The sequence below is a fragment of the Artemia sp. Qi Xiang Cuo genome, chromosome 3 (assembly GCF_049724085.1).
Source record: "Artemia sp. Qi Xiang Cuo chromosome 3, ASM4972408v1, whole genome shotgun sequence".
NCBI classification, from domain to species: Eukaryota; Metazoa; Arthropoda; class Branchiopoda; order Anostraca; family Artemiidae; genus Artemia; species Artemia sp. Qi Xiang Cuo.
Genome location: NC_142796.1, coordinates 37,039,083 through 37,062,268, shown reverse-complemented (window position 1 = coordinate 37,062,268; position 23,186 = coordinate 37,039,083).

Below are 23,186 nucleotides of genomic sequence, written 5' to 3'. Positions count from 1 at the left end.
GACAACCAATTGAGTGGGGTAGAGAGAGAGAGGAGTAAATACCTCCGCTGTCTCTGATTGGCCCCTAAAAAACGAATGTTGGCTCAAAAAACAGTCTGGTTGAAAAACATGGAATTGAAACAAACTTGTGTGGGGAATCCCCGCTCATACTGCTCGCTTTTTTGCAATGTTTAGGAACCAGTGGGGAATCCCCACTCGTTTGGAAAGGTAAAGGTACCAAGGAAAGGCAAGCAAAACGTGTTTAATCACGTGTAGAGGTCCCATAGAGCAACACAAGAAGGAACATAGCGCTATAGAATAGCATAGGAAGGAACATAATCCACCCAAATCCATAACTACATGCCCTGAAACAGTGTCAAGGAGCGTAATCTCCCCATATAGCACAGGAAGGAACATAGTTAGCTAGAATCCATAAGTACTAGCTCTGAAAAGGTGTCAAGGAACGTAATCCACCCAAATAGCACAGGAAGGAGCATAGTCTGCTAGAATCCATAAGTAGATGCTCTGGAAAGGTGCCAAGGAATGTAATCCACCCAAATAGCACAGGAAGGAGCATAATCCACCCAAAATGGTACTTAGTCCTCTACTGATGGGTCGGAGGCGGGGGCTACGTGGAAGGATCTTTCCATGGAGGAGCATTCGCCTTCTCACCAGATTATTGCATCTTATGATACGATGAAACCTATATGATATTCACTTGCCTTGCTGCTTGTTCTAGACTTTTTATACTTATCAAAAGTATTTGTGAAATAATTTTAGTCTTCCAGTAAGATTCCAGTAAGATTATTTATTATTTTTTATTTATTTTTTTTCCAGGGGTGATCATATCGATCCAATGGTCCTAAAATATCGCAGGAGGGCTCATTCGAACGGAAATTAAAAGTTCTAGTGCCCTTTTTAAGAGACCAAAAAAATAAATGGTAACTAAGCCCCCTTCCACATAATTTTTTTTAGTCGCCCGATCAAAGCTGCCCGATCAAAATTTTGAGAGAGCCATTTTGTTCAACATGGTTAAAAATACAATAGCTATGTCTTTGAGGATGACTTAATTCCCAAAAGTCCCCGGGAGAAGGTCATTGAGTTATGAACTTTGCCCACTGTTTACATATAATATTGGCTATTGGGAAGTATACAGAAGTTTTCAAGGAGAATTTTTTCTGGTATTTGAGGGGGGGTACGTCGGAGGATCGTTCCATGGAGGAAGGCATATTGCTATGAAGGGTGCTCCGGATTTCCCAGCATTATTTAAAAAAACATCAGACATTAAATTAAAATAAAAACATTTTTTTCAACTGAAAGTAAGGAGCAACATCAAAACTTAAAACGAACAGAAATTATCAAACAGCTCGTGGTAAAGAACTGTAAGTAAGGAGCGACCGAAACTCAATAGTAACCGAAACTCTAAAAAACAGGATTTTGATACCAATAGATACATCAAAAGAATCAGATTTTAATACTGATTGGAAATAATTAAGTTTCATCAAGTTTAGTCCTACCCATCAAAAGTTACGTGCCTAAGAAAATTTGGCTGATTTTTGAAAAAAGGGGAAAAGACCCCCTAAAATCTATAGAACCTAAATGAAAATCATACCATCAGATTCAGCGTATCAGAGAACCCTACTGTAGAGGTTTCAAGCTCCTATCTGCAAAAATGTGGAATTTTGTATTTTTTGCCAGAAAAAAGATCACGGATGCTTGTTTATTTGTTTTTTGTTTGTTTGTTTTTTTCCCCAGGGGTGATCGTATCGACCCAGTGGTCCTAAAATATCGTGGGAGAACTCATTCGAACGGAAATTAAAATTTCTAGTGCCCTTTTTAAGTGAAAAAAAAAATGGAGGGCAACTAAGCCCCCTCGAACGCTCATTTTTCTTCCCAAAGTCACTCGATCAAAATTTTGAGATAGCCATTTTGTTCAGCATGGTCAAAAATATAATAAATATGTCTTTTAGGATGACTTAATCCCCCAAAGTCCCCGGGGGGAGGGCTGAAAGTTATGAACTTTACCCAATGTTTACATATAGTAGGCCTATTGGTTATTGGGAAGTATACAGACGTTTTCAGGGGGGATTTTTTCTGGTAGTGGGCGTGGGCGTAGGGGCTATGTGGGAGGATCTTTCCATGTAGGAAGTTTTCATGAGGGAAGAGACATTGCAATGAAGGGGTCGCCGGATTTCCCAGCATTATTAAAAAAAACGATCATAAATTAAATAAAAAAATAAGCAAGTTTTCCAACTGAAAGTAAGGAGCAACATCAAAACTTTAAACGAATAGAAATTATTAAGTTTATGATTGGGTTAGCCCCTTAGTCAATACCTCGCTCTTTAAGCCAAAGATTTTTTAGTGCTTTCAAAGAAGCTATTTATTCTAATTAACGGCCTTTGTGATTAAGGGGTCATTTTATAAGAATTGGAAGAAAATTCAAACTTTAGCGTAAAGAGCGAGGTATTGAATAGGGGGCGAACCCCCTAATATACGTATTAAAAATATATGGATATAGAAGTTCGTTGCGTAAGTTAATTCGTAAGTTACCTATACTTATTTCTAATTTAAACGTTCGTAAATAAAATTAAACAACTTTCGAGAAAGCCATTTAACCAAATAAAAGTAAAATTAATATGCAAATTTTTTCTAATTATTCATGTACGGTGAGCCAGAATCAAAACCTCCATTAATTCAAAAATTAAATTAAAAAAATCAAGTTTTTTTAACTGAAAGTAAGGAGCAACATTAAAACTTAAACCGAACAGAAATTATGCAGTATATGAAAGGGGCTGTCCTGTCCTCAACTCCTCGCTCATTACGCTAAAGTTAGACTCTTTCTTCCAACTCTATTTTTTAAAACAATAAAAAACTTTAGCGTAAAGAGCGAGGTGTTAAGGAGGGGACAGCCCCTTTCATAGACGGAATAATTTCTTTTCGTTTTAAGTTTTAATGCTGCTCTTTACTTTCAGTTAAAAAAACTTGTATTTTTTTTATTTAATTACGTATATGATTGGGTTAACCCCCTAGTCATCACCATGCTCTTTACGCTAAAGTTTTGTTGTACTTTCATCAGAGCTATTTATTCTAATTAACGGGGTTTGTGATTAAGGGGCCATTCTTAAAGAATTGGAACAAAATTTGAACTTTAGCGTAAAGAGCGAGGCATTCACTAGGGGACAAAACCCCTAATATACGTAATAAAAATATACGAATATAGAAGTTAGTTACATGAGTTAATTCGTAAGTTACGTCGGAAGAAAATTTCGAGAAAGCCATTTACCCAAAAAAAAACAAAATTAATATGCACATTTCGTTTTAATTATTCATGTACGGTGAGCCAAAATCAAACCTGCATTAATTAAAAAGGTTCAGAATTTACATAAAAAAACAAGTTTTTTCGACTGAAAGTAAGGAGCGACATTAAAAATTAAGAAGAACAGAATTATTCCGTATATGACGGGGACTGTCCCCTCCTCAATGCCTTGCTCTTTACGCTAAAGTTTGACTCGCTCTCACAGCTTTTTTTTTAAAACAATAAAAAATAGCTCTGCCGCAAGGGCTGTAGTTGAGGAAAATACGGTGGGAGGGTTGACATTCCAAAAGGCAATAATTTGTGAACCCTTATAAAAAGTGACCTTAATTGGTTTGCTTTTACTGTACCTTAACTCCTATATTATTTTGTGTTTTCAGTAAAGCGCTAGTTTTGTATAATTCTAAAAGCATAGGGAAGCATAATTAGTTGGTTTATTTGTACTATTTTTATTGATATATGTTAGGTAGGTTGTGAAGTACTATTTGTTGTTCGTTTTAAGTTTCAACTTCGCTCTTTACTTTCCTCGGAAAAACTTTGTTTTTTTATTTAAATTGATATGTATGTTAAACTGACAATGCACATTCATTTGTATTTTTTTCAATAAGTGTAAATTATGTTCTAGGCTTGGGAAGGCACAGGGTTTTGAGCCCTACTCATGTTAATTTCTACTCGCTTTGAGTTTTACTCGCCTAATTATTGTAATTTTTTTTGTTTTGGGTTTCATTTATTTATCGATGCTGATTTGTGGTACTTTCACGCTTGGTAGATTATTTGATTTTATTTTTGCTCATTTTTGGTTTAATGTAGTTCCTTACTTTTTTTTGAAAAACCGATTTTGTGGAAAAAGTTTTTTTAATTAATTTATCTTCGTTTTATATTGACATAGTCTTTTCACGGAAAAAGAAAATACTAGTACAAATCTTTCGTTTTTTTTAAGACTTTATAGTTTGGCCTGCTATTTGTATGCCGGAGAAAAATTTTCAGCAATTTTTAACAACATACACCCTTTTAAAAATATGGAATCAAATATTAGTGTTTAATTTAGTTTCATACCTCCTCTAGTTGACCTGAAATAGAAAACTTGATACCATTCGCAAAAGAAAAATCTGTTTACTTTCTTTGATAGCTTGAATACACTTACGCTATTTTGATTTGGTTAAATTTTAAGAGCAGAAACAGCCATGAAAGTTTGAACATAATACCCTCAGTCGTTCTTGGAATACTGCTGAGATGCCTTATTGGGAATTAGCATTAACAGAGTTCATTTTGATTTAATCTTAGGGTAAAATTTAGTTTTTAAACACAATAGGTATTTTCAGCGGGAGAACATTTTCTGCGGGGGTATTTTTTGTGAGGGGGAAGGGCACTTTCTGTTTTTTCCCGCGGGGGATTTTCCGAGGGGTAAACACCTAAAACCTTAGAATCAGCGTGAAAAACCAATAATGTGTCAATTGTTGTCAAAATTCCCTTTTAATTTAAGTTTAAATTTACTTGTTTAATTTAGTTCTTGTTTGTCTTAAGTTTTAATGTTGCCCCATACTTATAGGTTGAATTTTGTCTGTTTAATTTATATATCTAGAAACCGCAAACAATATTTGTTTTTGAATATTATTAATGAATTGCTGAGATTAATGACTTAATGAAAAACTACTACTGGCATTTACAGTTCACTTTTTTTTTACAATTTTTGCCGCAATATCAGCAATAAGTATTTTCAGCTATTGTTTCCAATCCCGTGCTCTGGCTCTAAAACCTACTCTGTAAAAGACTTGATTTACTATGCGAATCAAAGCACAAAATTCCCATCAAGTTTAAAAATTGTGTTTATTGGCTTACGAACAAATTTCCATTCGTATACTATTAAATTTTCAGCAAACTTTTGTTCCACACCACAATTAAATTAAATTACGATCCCTTGTTGTCATGCCCCGACCCAAAAAAGAAACTTTAATAAAACACAAAGGCCATTAAAAGAGAGACCAATCAAAAGGGAGACTTTCGGGTTTGAACCCCCCCCCTCTAAATTTTGGTATGACTCTTAATAAAGTAATAAAAATTCACTTACATAAATTTTGATGTGTTTTTAAGTTTTTGTTGACCCCAGGCAAATATACCTACCCCCACCCGGAGGCCCCAAACAAAAATCCTGGATACATATTGATTGGCGGAAAGACATATTGATATCATTTTTAACATTTGGGCAATTTCTGACTCAGGGACAGACTTTTCCTTAATTCAATGAGTATTGAATTCTTCAGGGAAAGGGGAGATGGTCTAATCACAATTACACTGTTAAGACTAAGGGAAATTCTTAATAACATTCATGAATCAGCTAGAAATGGCAATTTTTTCCCATGAGCCAATTTAAAAAAATGTTTTTAAAATCTTGGTTACCTCGGACTATTTTGAGCTCTTTTAGGGGTTATAAAGGCAGTTTGGCCCAGAATCCATGATTGAATTATGAAATAGTAGGCTATAAAGAAAAAATATCAAGAGATATATCCACCTTTATCCTAGCTAAATTATTTTGTGATAATTTGTCTTTGAATGAACTGTCTTTCAAGCGGGAATTTTTTCAAATATTCAGCCTGTTTGTTGTATCACTATTTAGTCCTGCTGACACTTTAACTTTATTTTGTCTGATAATTTTACTATAAATCAAATGATAACGTCTTTGCACTTTATCTGGTCTAAGCTAAAACACGATCAATAGAATGAATCAGTAGCCATATTCTTTTTTACACCGTACAAACCCCTCAAGCAAGTTGAGAAATATTTAAGCTGTGGCCTGGAATCAGAGTTACCTTCTTTCTAGACTCACCAGCATAACCAAACTTAATTAACTAACTTAATGGAAATCAGGGTTGCCACCAGCTGAAAAATAAAATCCCGATTTCTCTTCTTAGAAAATCCCAAAAAATTCCAGAACACGGTTTTTGACGTAAAAATTAAAACACGTAATTCGAAGTACGGTGAAACGTGGTTTCTAGTTGTAACTAACAACTGATTGTCAATATTTCCAGTATTATTTATTTGAAAACGTTCCGGTGGATTAGCAGGATCTAAGACAAACAATTTAGGCCAAATAAATTCGCCAAATTTCCGAGATAACGTGTTGACGCATCCACGTTTGATCGTTATTTGAATTTCCCGCCCAAGAATTGACGTCACACTTTGCAGCCATACAGTCCGTCCAGACTATCCAATTTCTGGAAAATGGGACAGAAATCTGGAAAAAGAAGTAGTCGTCCAGACTTCCAGATGGTTTTTTTTTTCAAAAACTTGGTGGTTTTTTCAGAAGATATCTGTACAAATTTATCGGCGTTATCCTCACCAAATCGTTTTTCTTAGCCAAAACCTATAGAAAAAAAATTTAGAGCCTCAGTTAGACAATTTTCTTTTTTTCTATTCAAAACCATCTTATAAAAATATTTTTGTTTATCACTTATCGTGTCTAATCGACTCCTCCTTCTGGCATTTTTTCCAAATAAGCTGTCCACACTACCACTTCCGTCCCATTTTTCCATTTTCTGACCCTCTGATTCTTCCTGCCCAGAAAAAGTAAAAATGGGACGGAAGACCTGTCTACATTCCAAGATTTCCGTTCCCTTTTTCCAGAAAATGGATAGTCTGGACGCCCTAATATTCAATATGGCTTGGCAAGTGGTGAAAGTTGCCTTTTATCACGTCCCTTTCCCTTTTACCATACCTGCTTTTCTGTTTAGCAAAAGTCTTGCCAATCAAGAAGCGGACAAGGGAACTATCATTCGTCATACTAAAGTATCCTTTTGAACAGAATAAGTATAATGCCGTAAGCTTTTTAATTACCTTTTCTGAGATTAACTTTGCCCGAGGTATTACACGGGGCAAAATGAACTACAATGACAAGAAAAGAAACTCCTCGCTGTCTTTGTTTTGAATTCGCCGCTCGTCGTTACATTGGAGTCGAAAGTCCAATCCCGAACGGAAAAATCATTGCCCTAGTGTGCAAGCGCAAATCCAGAGGAAACAAACAAAAACAGAGAATATTTGTGATATCGTAGAGAGAAAAAAGAGTAGACTATCAGCCAAAGTCATTGAAAATCTTTTTAAATAAAAAAATCCTGGTTTATAGCAAAACAATCCCAGACAGGGTTGCACACCTGACCTAGAAGAATTTACTAAATCGGAGAGGAAAAATTTACTAGATCGCATCTGTTTTTACTAAATGCTAAAAAAAATTTTTTTGCGCGTGCAGCTATGCCGCACGCGCACACAATACGATTTTCGCAATCTTTTTTCCTTTTTTTTCTCTTTTCCTATTTTCTTTCGTTTTCATATTAGGCCTACGATTGAAAATTCCGGAAACGTACAAGTTCTATATAAATATATATATATATATATATATATATATATATATATATATATATATATATATATATATATATATATATATATATATATATATATATATATATATATATATATATATATATATATATATATATATATATATATATATATATATATATATATATATATATATATATATATATATATATATATATATATATATATATATATATATATATATATATATATATATATATATATATATATATATATATATATATTCACCAAGATTTCACTTCAGCAAGGTGATTGGGGTGAATCTTCCTCTGGAAACTTATGGTAGCAGGAGCATGCTGAGAGAAATCTTAAAAGTAATGTAATATATATATACATATAATATATATATATATATATATATATATATATATATATATTTTTTTTTTTTTTTTTTTTTTTTTTTTTTTTTTTTTTTTTTTTTTTTTTTTTTTTTTTTTTTTTTTTTTTTTTTTTTTTTTTTTTTTTTTTTTTTTTTTTTTTTTTTTTTTTTTTTTTTTTTTTTTTTTTTTTTTTTTTTTTTTTTTTTTTTTTTTTTTTTTTTTTTTTTTTTTTTTTTTTTTTTTTTTTTTTTTTTTTTTTTTTTTTTTTTTTTTTTTTTTTTTTTTATATATATATATATATATATATATATATATATATATATATATATATATATATATATATATATATATATATATATATATATATATATATATATATATATTATATGTATATATATTACTTACTTTTACTCTCTCAGCATGCTCCTTTTTCTCTATAAAAATTTTCAAACGGAGGAGGATTCAACTCTTAATCACCTTGGGTGGTTGGCTTTTGTTTTGATTCCAATAGATTCCCAATCATCACAAATCCAAGTGTCATTATAGCTTCATTTTTAGTTGGTAAGATTTGATATACAGAAAGATGATTTTGTCGACGTTTAGACGCCAGTAGAATGCTAATATGGAATTTGCTCGGAGGTATAGAAATTTCAATGCTATTTGCTCAGAGGTATAGCAACTTCTACATTATTCAATAGAAGCTTGACACCTTTTCAAAGAGATTCCTTTCTGTGCTATTCTGGACCTTGTATACACCCTTTCAAAGAGATTCAGAGCTCCCTCATTTCTTAGCCTTTCATAGGCGTGTGTTGACTGAAGCCTATGATCAGGGAAGTTTCCGGGGATGAACTAACAAGAGGGAATTTTACACCGGAGAATTTGTCATAGCTCCTATACGAAATTCGTCATAATGTTTCTCTGCCGATTCAATTTATGATGTTGAGATATTCCGAGGAAATTGTCATGATCCCCCCATGATACTCGGGGGAAGGGCGATAAGTTATGAATTTTGTCTGTTGTTTATATATAGTTTCTGTTAGGCTATTTGGAAGTAAACAGACGTTTTTTAGGGAGCGAAATTTTCCGCAAGGGGATTCTCCACGGGGAGAATTTTCCATGGGCAGGAAGTTTCCGAAGATGAACTTATAAGGAGAATTACACGGGAGAATTTGCCAGAACTTCTATATCAAATTTATTTTACTTTCTCTTTGCCGATTCAATTTAACATCTAGAGATGTTCCGGGGATATTGTCCGGGGTAAATTTTCAGAGAGGTTAAAATTGCCTGGGAGATTTTTTTGTGAGAGGGAGGGAGTTCTCACGGGGGAAATTGTCCATGGGAAAGTTTTCAGTGGGAGTAATTCTTCGTGGAGGAATTTTCCGCAGGAGATATTCTCCATGTGGAAATTTTTCGCGGGAGACATTCTTCATCAGAAGATTTTCCGTGGAAGAAACTTTCCATTCGGAGGATGGAATTTCAATGAAAAATTTCCTGTTGAAGGGGCTTTTCGGCATGATTTGAAAAAGATCAAAAATTAAATGAAAGACATGTCTTTTTTTTTCAAATGAAAATAGGCTTAAGAGAAATTTATAGGCGAAAATGTCCACAAAAAAATTTCTGGCTGGAATTTTCAGAAGGGACGGATTTGTAGTGGTGATTTCCTGGCATTAAATGAAAACAACCAAAAATTAGATAAGAAAAAAGTTTTTTCAACTGAAACTAGGGAGAAATATTGAAACTTAAAACAAAAAGAAATCCTACCGTATGTGAGGGGAGTTACCCCTCCTTTAAAGAGTTCCAATTATCTAAAAACAACTCCTGAAACACAAGGGCTACTTAATTAGAATAAGAAGCTTGTTTTTAAAATACTAGAAAAAACGTATATAAAGGGCATCCCTCTCACATACGGAATAATTTCTATTCGTTTTAAGTTGTAATGCTGAACCTTACTTTCAGTTGAAAAAACCTGTTTTCTTTTATTTTTATTTAATCACTGAAAGGTAGAACAAATGCTCAGGGAAAAAACATTGACATGTTGCTGAGTTTGAATAGCCAAAAGTAACCAGTAGGTCATCTTTCTTTATCCTGAACCCGAGTAATTTCAAGGCTAGATTTCTATGACATTCACTCTTGTAATCAAAGTTTGTTTTTATTGACTGATTTTCAATTATTCAAAGTTTAAAAAAATTGTGCAAAATACCCTTTTATTATAATTTTTGGTACTTTTCTATCAGCCAGTACACACTCGAGAATTTGGATCTACAGCTACGGGATAGAAACAACCGCTATGCTTGGGAAATAGATAGGATATATATAATTTGGGCTGTATATTTGCACACGGGGGGGGGGGGTGGTGATGGTTAAGTATAGCGGGGCTGCATGCAATAAGTAACCTAACCTACATAAACCAAAATACCAACTAAATATTTATTAAAATATAGCTACACTGAGTCGAAGCTAATTGTCTCCGTATACAAACAGCAATAAACCAGTTGTTGTATGATTTTATAGATTCAGATTCTCGAGTGTGTAGCAGTGTTACCAACACCTCAAAACAAAATGTACCACAAATTGCATGAAAAATGTACCAAAAGACATAAAAATTGTACCATATCCAAAATTTTTTCCTGCGTGTTACGCGAAGCGTGACACGCGGATCGTCGGTGACGTAAAGTACTATCTATGAAATTTTTGCATAAGACATTTTCATTCACTTTTTCTTCTAATACAGTACATTACTCCTGACAGTAACTGAAGAAATTGTTTGGAGTATGATATATTACTACAGAAACATTTTACTACAGGCCAACAAAAGTCGTTTCGGCCATTTACGACCATTTATGGTACCGCTTGAAATTGATTCCAAATGACGATTTTAATACAAATCAGGGGCTAAAATTGCATTTTAACCTTGTATTCTTACAACATATTGCCGAAAAGCAGTTGCTAAAACCTGATTTTCCATTTAATAGTTTCCATAAAAATCACCCTTTTCCCTTTTATGAAGAACTCGATAGAGGGTAGGATCGTTCCTGTGCCACCCAGGTCTGGAAAAATTTACTAAATCGCATCTTTTTTTACTAAATGGTCAAAAAAAAATTTGGCGCGTGCGACTACCGCTGCACGTGCACTATCAAGCATCGATTATCATTATAGGAGGATAATCATTAGGATTTACACAATCTTTTTTTCCTTTTCTCTTGTTTTTTTTCTCTTTTACTTTTTTCTTTCGTTTTCATAGTAGGATTGAAAATTATGGAAACCTATAAGTTCAAAAATTCTTTTTTTTTGATTGTTTGGATGTACTACTGGATAGGCGTCATATTCCAGGTGCGGTGTATCAGTAGAATGCTAATAATGAATTGCTTGCCTGTATAGGAATTACCATGTTATTTGCTTGCCTTACGTTCCTTGGTAGCTTTCCAGAGCATGTACTTATGAATTTGGGTGGATTATGTTCCTTCCTATGCTATTCAGTTTTATAGATTATGAACAAGCGCTTGATTCAAACGATATAACGTTCGAAATCTAAAGATTTTGCCTAAGACCGTAAAGATTAGTAGAGTAGTACCTTATACTTCTATGGGACGTATAGGAATTACTATGCTATTCTACGAGACGTATAGGAAAAACATTTCCAGAGCATGTACTTATGGATTTGGGTGGATTATGTTCCCTCCCATGCTATTCTAAGGGTTTATATTCTCTCCCATGCTATTATAAGGGCTTATGTTCCTTCCTATGCTATTTTAAGGGCCTATGTTCCCTCCCATGCTATTCTAAGGACTTATGTTCCCTTCCATACTATTCTATAGCGCTATGTTCTTTCCAATGTTATTCTGTGGCAACTCTACACCTTTTCAAAGAGAGTGAGTAGCTGACGATGGAGAAAAAGGGTTAAAGTGATTAGAAATTACGAGCGGGGATTCCCCGCTGTTTTTTTTTTCGAAAACTAGAGATTGTCAAATTACGTATTTAGGAATGCTTTTTAGGGAAAGCTGTCAATCACCCATGTGTTATCGACAGTTACATTTTTGAAATCTGTGCTATAAAGAGCGGTTTCTGATTTGTTTTGGAGAATTGCCTTTAGCCAACAATAGTTTGATATGAATGTGTCGGTAGATAGGATTTGCGAATTTGATCCTATTAAGGTAGAGAAAAAAAGAAAAGGGTTTAGCATTTGCGAATACTTCGATGTGTTGTCAATTTAAAATAGTTTAGAAATAAAAAAATTTAACAAGAAATGGCTGAAAAGTGTTTTGGGGGAGATGGGTTGATTGTGTTCTGTATAATACACAAGTGGTGTTTGAATAGTGTTGTCAATTCAAAATAGAGTTTAGCGTTATAACATAATAAAAACTCGACACTAACAGAGATGTAGATAGAAAGAAAATAATTTTAATAATAAAATGCAGAACATACATAAGAAATCATCGCGAATCAAGTTGTAAGGTTTATGTGATTATAAGTCACAAAGGATACTAAGCACAAGTAACCCTAACCAGCAGATACATCAACCCCCCAAAGGTCCCTTACCCCAAAACTCGTAGGGTACCCCCTCCCTCCAACTTTTTGCCCCCCCCCTCCCCTCCCCATTTGTTTTTATTTTTTTTTAACATGATATATTTTTTCAACTTTTTTTTTTACATGTCTTCGAATGAGATGAAACAAACTTAAATTCAGTAGTGTTTTGTCGTGGTTTACCTTGTCAGAGTTACATTCTCTTAATTTTGTGGTAAAGCTTTCTAATTTAGTTAATTATTAATTTAGTAAAATATATAAGACGCAAATATGAAGTTTTAAAATACCACTTTTTATTAAGATAAGGAACATATCCTGCTAAGTTCTGTTTAACGGGAAATTGAGAAATTACCACTTGCTAGCGATTGCGTGGGAAGGTGTGGTTGATAAAAATGTATAAAAGATACATTTTATCGGAAAAAAAATCTTATACTAACTTTATGCCGGACTGACCTCTGGTCCGTTGTTTTAGAAATACTTTGGAACTTTGTGTTATCATTTTAAGTGTCTAAGTATCTATTTATAGATTATTGTTGTTTTTTTGAGACTTGTGGTCTACTTGGGACAGCCAGTCCCAGTAGACAGAATATATCCGATTATATTATATGTTAAATGAATAAAAGTATTGTATTTTAGACAACCTCTATACGATCTACTTTTAGCCTCTCGAACATACCCAGTCGGTACGCCTCATTAGTTCGGTCATAGCCTAAGGCACGCTACCAAAGTTTAATTGCCTTAGGGCCAGAGTCTATCTCCCCCATAAAGGGAGAATAAAGGCATCTACAACTACAACCCCCCCAATTACCATAGAATAACACTTCACAACAATTTTCAAAGTTCTTTTTGAACTTCTTTCGTTGAAATGCAAGAGTTGGAATATTTCAGTAGTGTTTTGTTGTGCTTTACCTTGTCACAGTTACATTCTCTTGATTTTTCAAAGTTCATTTTTAATATCTTTCGTGAAATGCAAGAGTTGGAATATTTCAGTAGTGTTTTGTCGTGGTTTACCTTATCACAGTTACATTCTCTTAGTTTTTCAAAGTTCATTTTGAATTTCTTTCGCTGAAATGCAATAGTTGGAATATTTCAGTAGTGTCTTGTTGTGCTTTACCTTGTCACAGTTACATTCTCTTGATTTTTCAAAGTTCATTTTGAATTTTTTTCCTTGAAATGCAAGAGTTGGAATATTTCAATAGTGTTTTGTTGTGCTTGACCTTGTCATAGTTAAATTCTCTTGATTTTTAAAAGTTCATTTTGAAATTCTTTCGTGAATTGCAAGAGTTGGAATATTTCAGTACTGTTTTATCGTGGTTTACTATGTCACAGTTACATTCTCTTGATTTTTCAAAGTTCATTTTGAATTTCTTTCATGAAATACAAGAGTTGGAATATTTCAGTAGTTTCTTGTTGTGCTTTACCTTGTCACAGTTACATTCTCTTGATTTCTCAAAGTTCAATTTGGATTTATTTCGTTAAAATGCAAGAGTTGGAATATTTCAGTTGTTTTTTTTCGTGCTTTACTGTGTCACAGTTACAGTCTCTTGATTTTGCAAAGTTCATTTTGGATTTCTTTCGATGGAATGCGAGAGTTGCGCTATATAAATAGTGTCTTGTCATGGTTTAGCATGTCACTCTTATATTCTCTTGAGTTTCAAAGTACTTTTTGAATTTCTTTCGTGAAATGCAAGAGTTGGAATATTTCAGTTGTGTCTTGTTATGCTTTATCTTGTCACAGTTACATTTTCTTGATTTTTCAAAGTTCATTTGAATCTCTTTCGTTGAAATTCAAGATTTGTAATATTTCAGTAGTGCCTTGTTGTGCTTTACATTGTCATAGTCAAATTCTCTTGATTTTTTCGAAGTTAATTTTGGATTTATTTCCTTGAAATGCAAGAGTTGGAATATTTCAGTTGTGTTTTGTATTGGTTTAACGTGTCACAGTTACGATCTTTTGATTTTTCAAATTATATTTTGAATTTCTTTCATGAAATACAAGAGTTGGAATATTTCAATAGTATTTTGTCGTGGTTTACTTTGTCACAGTTACAATCTCTTGATTTTTCAAAGTTCAATTTGGATTTCTTTCGTTGAAATGCAAGAGTTGGAATATTTCAGTAGTGTCTTATTGTGCTTTACCTTGTCACAGTTACATTCTCTTGATTTTTCAATTTTCATTTTGGAATTTTTTTCATCGAAATGGAAGAGTTGGTATATTTCAGTAGTGTTTTGTAGTGGTTTACCGTGTCAAAGTTACATTCTCTTGATTTTTTCAAAGTTCATTTTGGATTTCTTTCGTGAAATGCAAGAGTTGGATTATTTCAGTAGTGATTTATTGTGGTTTACCTTGTCACAGTTATATTCTCTTGATTTTTCGAAGTTCATTTTGGATTTCTTTCGTTGAAATGCAAGAGTTGAACTATTTCAGTAGTGATTTATGATGGTTTACCTTATCATAGTTACATTCTCTTAATTTTTCAAAGTTCATTTTGGATTTGTTTCCTTGAAATGCAATAGTTGGAATATTTCAGTAGTGTGTTCTCGTGGTTTAACTTATCACAGGTGCATTCTCCTGATTGTTCTAATTTCTTTTTGAATTTCTTTAGTGAAATGTAATAGTTGAATTATTTCACTAATGTCTTGTTGTGCTTTACATTGTAACAGTTATATTTTCTTAATTTTTCCAAGTTCATTTTGGATTTCTTTCGTTGAAATGCAAGAGTTGGAATATTTCAGTAGTGTTTTGTAGTTGTTTATCTTGTCACAGTTACATTCTCTTGATTTTACAAAGTTCATTTTGGATTTCTTTCCTTTAAATGCAAGAGTTGGAATATTTCAGTAGTGTTTTATCGTGGTTTACCTTGTCACAGTTACATTCTCTTGATTTTTCAAAGTTCATTTATGGATTTTTTTTGTTGAAATGCAAGAATTGGAATATTTCAGTAGTGTTTTGTTATGGTTTACATTGTCACAGTTACATTCGCTTGATTTTTCAAAGTTCGTTTTGGATTTCTTTACTTGAAATGCAAGAGTTGGAATACCATTTTTCGTTAAGTGTCAGAGTGAATAAATTCATTATAAACATCCTTTGTCAGATACATAAAATAAAATTGACAAAATCTAAATTTAAGAATGAATAAAATTATTATCAACATCCTTTGTCTGATATGTCAGATAAAATTGACGTAATCTAAATTTCAGTGTGAATAATTTTTTATCAACATCCTTTGTCAGATAAATCAAATAAAACTGATAAAATATAAGTGTAAAAGTGAATAAATATTTCTATCAACATCCTTTGTCAGATACATCAAATAAAATTGACAAAATCTAAATTTAAGAACGAATAAATGCTTTAACAACATCCTTTATCGGATATGACGGATAAAATTGACAAAATCTAAATTTCAGAATGAATAAATTCTATATCAACATCCTTTGTCGGATACATAGGATAAAATTGACAGAATCTCAGTGACAGTGTGAATAAAATTTTTTTTATCAGCATCCTTTGTCAAATACATCGAATAAAATTGACAAAATCTAAATTTCAGAATAAATAAATTCACTATCAACATCATTTTGTCAGATATGTCGGATAAAATTGACAAAATCTAAGTATCAGAGTGATTAAATTCTATATCAACATCCTTTTCTCGGATACATAGGATAAAATTGACAGAATCTAAGTGTCAGTGTGAATAAATTTTTTGATCAACATCGTTTGCCAGATACATCGAATAAAATTGATAAAATATAAGTGTCAGAGTGAATAAATTTTTTTTATCAACATCCTTTGTCAGATACATCAAATAAAATTGACAAAATCTAAATTTCAGAATGAGTAAATTCATTATCAACATCCTTTGTTGGATATGTCAGATAAAATTGACAAAATATAAGTATCAGAGTGAATAAATTTTTTTTATCAACATCCTTTTGTCAGACACATCAAATAAAATTTGACAAAACCTAAATTTCAGAATGAAAAAATGCTTTAGAAGCATCCTTTATTTGATATATGGGGCAGAATTGAAATAATCTAACTTTAAAAATAAATAAATTCTGTATCAACATTCTTTGTCGGACACATCGGATAAAATGGACAAAATGTAAGGGTCAGAGGGAATAATTTTTTTTTTATCACCATACTTTGGCAGCTACATCGGATAAAATTGACAAAATCAAAGTATCAGAGTGACTAAAATCTATATCAATATCCTTTTCTCGGATACATAGGATAAAATTGACAAATTCTAAGTATTAGAGCGAATAAATTTTTTTTATCGACATCCTTTGGCAGATACATCGGATAAATTGACAAAATCTAAATTTCAGAATGAATAAATTCATTATAAACATCCTTTGTCAGATACATAGGATAAAATTGACAAAATCTAAGTGCCAATGTGAATAAAAAATTTTTTATCAACATCCTTTTGTCAGACACATCAAATAAAACTGAAAAAATCTAAATTATAGAATGAATAAATTCTATATCGACATCCTTTGTCGGATATGTTGGATAAAATTGAAAAAATATAAGTATCAGAGGGAATAATATTTTTTATTAACATCCTTTGGCAGATTTATCGGATAAAATTGACAAAATGTAAGCATCAGAGTGATTAACTTCTATAGCAACATCCATTTCTCTGATACATAGGACAAAATTGACAAATTCTAAGTGTCAGAGTGAATAATTTTTTTTATCAACATCCTTTGGCAGACACATCGGATAAAATTGACAAAATCTAAATTTGAGAATGAATAAATTCATCATCAACATCCTTTGTCGGATATGTCAGATAAAATTGACAAAATGTAAGTGTCAGAGTGAATAAATTTTTTTTTATCAACATCATTTGTCAGATACATCAAACAAAATTGACAAAATCTAAATTTCAGAATAAATAAATGCTTTAACAACATCCTTTATCGGATATGTCGGATAAAATTGACATAATCTAAATTTCAGAATGAATAAATTCATTATCAACATGCTTTGTCGGATATGTCGGTTAAAATTGACAAAATCTAAGTATCAGAGTGAATATTTTTTTTTAACAACATCCTTTGCCAGATACATCGAATAAAATTGATAAAATATAAGGGCCAGAGGGAATAAATTTTTTTTATCAACATCTTTTGTCGAATATATTAAAAAAAATTGACAAAATCTAAATTTCAGAATAAATAAATGCTTTAACAACATCCTTTATCGGATATGTCAGATAAAATTGACAAAATCTAAGTATCAGAGTGACTAAATTCTATATCAACATCCTTTTCTCGGATACATAGGATAAAATTGACAGAGTCTAAGTGTCAGAGTGAATAAATTTTTTTATCAACATCCTTTGGCAGATACATCGGATAAAATTGACAAAATCTAAATTTCAGAATGATTAAATTCATTATGAACATCCTTTGTCGGATATGTCGGATAAAATTGACAAAATCTAAGTATCAGAGTGAATTTTTTTTTAACAACATACTTTTCCAGATACATCGAATAAAATTGATAAAATATAAGCGCCAGAGTGAATAAATTTTTTTTATCAACATCTTTTGTCAGATACATCAAATAAAATTGACAAAATCTAAATTTCAGAATAAATAAATGCTTTAACAACATCCTTTATCGGATATGTCAGATAAAATTGACAAAATCTAAGTATCAGAGTGACTAAATTCTATATCAACATCCTTTTCTCGGATACATAGAATCAAATTGACATAATCTAATTGTCAGAGTGAATAAATTTTGTTATCAACATTCTTTTCTCGGATACGTAGGATAAAATTGACGAAATCTGAATTTCAGAATGAATAAATTCATTATCAACATCCTTTGTCGGATATGTCGGATAAAATTGACAAAATCTAATTTTCAGAATGAATAAATGCTATAACAATATCCTTTATCGGATATGTCAAATAAAATTGACAAAATCTAAGTATCAGAGTGACTAAATTCTATATCAACATCCTTTTCTCGGATACATAGAATAAAATTGACAGAATCTAAGTGCCAGACTGAATACATTTTTTTTTATCAAAATCATTTGTCAGAGACATCAAATAAAATTGACAAAATCTAAATTTCAGAATAAATAAATGCTTTAACAACATCCTTTATCGGATATGTCGGATAAAATTGACAAAATCTAAGCATCAGAGTGACTAAATTCTATATCAACATCCTTTTCTCGGATACATAGGATAAAATTGACAAGAAAGACATGGAGTGTACACCGCGACGGTGCATACATAGTGAGAGAGACATGCAAAGTTGACATAGCTTTATTTCATTTTTTAAGGTTAATTTAAACGAGGTTACGTGCGCGCACGTTTACACCGCGACGGCGCATACATAGTGAGAGAGACATGCAAAGTTGACAAAGCTTTATTTCATTTTTTAAGGTTAATTTAGACGAGGTTACGTGCGCGCACGTGCGCGCATTATTCACTCTGGTACTTAGATTCTGTCAATTTTATTCTATGTATCCGAGAAAAGGATGTTGATATAGAATTTAGTATGTATCTGCCAAAGGATGTTGATAAAACAATTTATTCACTCTAACACTTAGAATTTTTCAATTTTATCCTATGTATCTGAGAAAAGGATGTTGATATAGAATTTAGTCACTCTGATACTTAGATTATGTCAATTTTATCCGACATATCTAATAAAGGATGATGTTTAAGCATTTATTTATTCTAAAATTTAGATTTTGTCAATTTTATTTGATGTATCTGACAAATGATGTTGATAAAAAAAAATTTATTCACTCTGACACTTATATTTTGTCAATTTTATCCGACATATCCGACAAAGGATGTTGATAATGAATTTATTCATTCTGAAATTTAGATTTTGTCAATTTTATCCGATGTGTCTGCCAAAGGATGTTGATAAAAAAAATTTATTCACTCTAACACTTAGAATTTGTCAATTTTGTCCTAAGTATCCGAGAAAAGGATGTTGATATAGAATTTAGTCACTCTGATGCTTACATTTTGTCAATTTTATCCGATGAATCTGCCAAAGGATGTTAATAAAAAAAATTATTCACTCTGATACTTATATTTTGTCAATTTTATCCAACATATCCGACAAAGGATGTTGATATAGAATTTATTCATTCTGAAATTTAGATTTTTTCAATTTTACTTGATGTGTCTGACAAAAGAATGTTGATAAAAAAAATTTATTCACACTGGCACTTAGATTTTGTCAATTTTATCCTATGTATCTGACAAAGGATGTTGATAATGAATTTATTCATTCTCAAATTTAGATTTTGTCAATTTTATCCGATATATCTGCCAATGAATGTCGATAAAAAAAATTTATTCGCTCTAACACTTAGAATTTGTAATTTTATCCTATGTATCCGAGAAAAGGATATTCATATAGATTTTAGTCACTCTGATACTTATATTTTGTAAATTTTATCCGATGTATCTGCCAAAGGATGTGGATAAAAAAAAATTATTCTCTCTGACACTTTTATTTTGTCAAGTTTATCCGACATATCCGACAAAGGATGTTGATATAGAATTTATTCATTCTGAAATTTAGAGTTTGTCAATTTTATCCGTCATATCCGATAAAGGATGTTGTTAAAGCATTTATTCATTCTGAAATTTAGATTTTGTCAATTTTATTTGATGTGTCTGACAAAAGGATGTTGATAAAAAATTTATTCACTCTGACACTTATATTTTGTCAAGTTTATCCGACATATCCGACAAAGGATGTTGATATAGAATTTATTCATTCTGAAATTTAGATTTTGTCAATTTTATCCGTCATATCCGATAAAGGATGTTGTTAAAGCATTTATTCATTCTGAAATTTAGATTTTGTCAATTTTATTTGATGTATCTGACAAAGGATGTTGATAATGAATTTATTCACTCTGACACTTAACGGAAAATGGTATTCCAACTCTTGAATTTCAAGGAAAGAAATCCAAAATGAACTTTGAAAAATCAAGAGAATGTAACTGTGACAAGGTAAACAACAACAAAACACTTCAGAAATATTCCAAATCTTGCATTTCAACGAAAAAATACAAAATGAACTTTGAAAAATCAAGAGAATGTAAGTGTGAAAAGGTAAACCACGAAGAAACACTACTGAAATATTCCAACTCTTGCATTTCAACGAAAGATATCCAAAATAAACTTTGAAAAATCAAGAGAATGTAACAGTGACAAGGTAAAGCACAACAAGACACTACTGAAATATTCCAACTCTTACATTTCACGAAAGAAATTCAAAATGAACTTTGAAAAATCAAGAGAATGTAACTCTGACAAGGTAAACCAAGACAACACACTACTGAAATATTCCAACTCTTGCATTTCAAGGAAAGAAATCCAAAATGAACTTTGAAAAATCAAGCGAATGTAGCTATGACAAGGTAAACTCTTGCATTACAAGAAAAGAAATCCAAAATGAACTTTGAAAAATCAAGGGAATGTAACTGTGACAAGGTAAAGCACAACAAGACACTACTGAAATATTCCAACTCTTGCATTTCACGAAAGAAATTCAAAATGAAATTTAAAAAAAAATCAAGAGAATATAATTGTGACACGGTAAACAACTACAAAACACTACTGAAATATTCCAACTCTTGAATTTCAACGAAGAAATCCAAAATGAAATTTGGAAAATCAAGAGAATGTAACTGTGACAATGTAAAGCACAACAAGACACTACTGAAATATTCCAACTCTTGTATTTCAACGAAAGAAATCCAAAATGAACTTTGAAAAATCAAGAGAATGTAACTGTGACAAGGTAAACCACGACAAAACACTACTGAAATATTCCAACTCTTGTATTTCATGAAAGAAATTCAAAAGTAACTTTGAAAAATCAAGAGACTGTAACTGTGACATAATAAACCACGACAAAACACTATTGAAACATTCCAACTCTTGCATTTGAAGGAGATAAATTCAAATTGACTTTGGAAAAATCATGAGAATGTAACCGGGACATGTTATATCACAACAAAAAACACTAATGAAATAGTCCAGCTATTTTATTTAATAGACATAAATCAAAAACAAACTTTTGAAAATCAGGAGAGTATAACTGTGAAAATGTGAAGCCCAATAAGACACTACTAAAATATTACAACTTTTGCATTTCATCGGAAAAAATACCAAAGACATTAATAAAAATTAAGAGAATATAGCTCTGATAAGGTAAACCACGACAAAACACTACTGAATTTAGTTTTTTTTCATCTCATTCGAAGACATGTAAAAAAAAAGTTGAAAAAAAATATCGTTTTTAAAAAAGTCAAAAAAAAAATGGGGAGGGGAGGGGGGGCAAAAAGTTGGAGGGAGGGGGAACCCTTCGAGTTTGGGAGTAAGGGACCTTTGGGGGGTTGATGTCTCTGCTGGTTAGGGTCGTTGGTGCTTATGATCCTTGGTGGTTCGTACTCACATACACCTTACTACTTGATTTGCAAGGATTTCTAAGGTTTGTTCTGAATTTCATTATTAAAATTCTTTTCTTGCCATCTACATCTCTCTTAGTATCAACTTTTTAGTATACTATAACGTTAGACTCTATTTTGAATTGACAACACTGTTCAAACACCACTTGTGTATTATACAGAACACAATCAACCCATCTCCCCTAAAACACTTTTCAGCCATTTCTTGTTAAAATTTTTTATTTCTAAACTATTTTAAATTGACAACACATCGAAGTATTCGCAAATGCTAAACCCTTTTCTTTTTTTTCTCCGCATTAATAGAATCTAATACGCAAAATCCTATCTAACAACACATTCATATCAAACTATTGTTGGCTAAAGGCAATTGTCCAAAACAAATCAGAAACTGCTCTTGATAGCACAGACTTCAAAAATGGAACTGTGGATAACACACGGGTGATTGTCAGCTTTCCCTAAAAATCATTCCTAAATACGCAATTTCACAATCTCTAGTTTTCGATTAAAAAAAAAAAAAATAGCGGGGAATCCCCGCTCGTAATTGCTAATCACTTTAACCCTTTTTCTCCATCGTCAGCTACTCACTCTCTTTGAAAAGGTGTAGAGTTGCCATAGAATAACATTGGAAGGAACATAGCGCTATAGAATAGTATGGAAAGTACATAAGTCCTTATAATAGCATGGGAGGGAACATAGGCCCTTATAATAGCATAGGAAGGAACATAAGCCCTTATAATAGCATGGGAGAGAATATAAACCCTTAGAATAGCATGGGAGGGAACATAATCCACCCAAATCCATAAGTACATGCTCTGGAAATGTTTTTCCTAGACGTCTCGTAGAATAGCATGGTAATTCCTATACGTCTCATAGAAGTATAAGGTACTACTCTACTAAGATTTCCTAATTACCATATAGATTTATGGCAGTCTTTCGCTTGAACAATTATTTGAATTAATTTCTGCATATCTTTTACCTTTCTTTGAAAAACTTCTTTGGCAAATTTTTTTTAGAATTAATATCTGTTCTTTTTTAATTGACACAATCTTTTTCATTGGTTAAGAAAAGAATGTCTTTCATGTTTTCGGTTTCTCTCTATGAGAATTTGGATTTTGGCTGACAATTTATATATTGGACAAAGTATTGCAAAATTTGTTTTTTTTAATTAATTGT